Here is a 744-nt window from a genome sequence, read left to right as displayed (position 1 = left end):
AAGGAGTAAAAAATGCTTGCTTTAGCAAGGGGAGCAGAGCAAGGAAGTCCCCGGACATTACCAAAAATAGACCTTGGGGCCAGCGCATGGCACCCCATCAGACTAGACCGAAAACACTCCTAAAGGTCAACAAACAGACCTGGACCTATTTACAGACTTTTCTTATTTTTGATATTATTTTTGTTGTTGTTTTGTTTTCTTTTGTTGCTTTGCTTTTGCTCTGTCTCCTTTTTGTGCATACTATTATTTCTACAGGTCTGTCTAGATAAGATAGGCAAGATAAACAATCTAGAGAAGAAAACAACAGGACCAACAGTTCCGGGGGGACATGGGAGACAGGGAAACGGGGGTAAGGAAGTGGTTATTAACAAACCCAGGGACAAGGGAACAGCAAGTGACCCAAAATCAGTGGCCAGGAGGGTGTAAGAGGCCTGGTAGGGCTTGATCAAGGGCAATGTAACCAAGAGGAATTACTGAAGCCCAAATAAAGGCTGAGAATTATAGTGGGACAAAAGGAAAGTAAAAGGAAATAGAGGAAAGAGCTAGAAGGCAAAGGGCACTTATAGAGGTCTAAATACATGCACTTACATTTGTAAATATACTTATATATGATGATGGGGGAATACATCTATGTACATATATTTATAGGCTTAGTATTAAGGTCACAGATGGACATTGGACCTCCTCTCAGTTACTCCCTCAATGCAAGAACACTTTGTTCTATTAAATTGGCATTCCATGATG

Source organism: Echinops telfairi, unplaced genomic scaffold (genome assembly GCF_000313985.2).
Source record: "Echinops telfairi isolate 266 unplaced genomic scaffold, ASM31398v2 ScPeMD7_7440;HRSCAF=8478, whole genome shotgun sequence".
NCBI classification, from domain to species: Eukaryota; Metazoa; Chordata; class Mammalia; order Afrosoricida; family Tenrecidae; genus Echinops; species Echinops telfairi.
Note: the sequence above shows the minus strand (reverse complement) of the source record.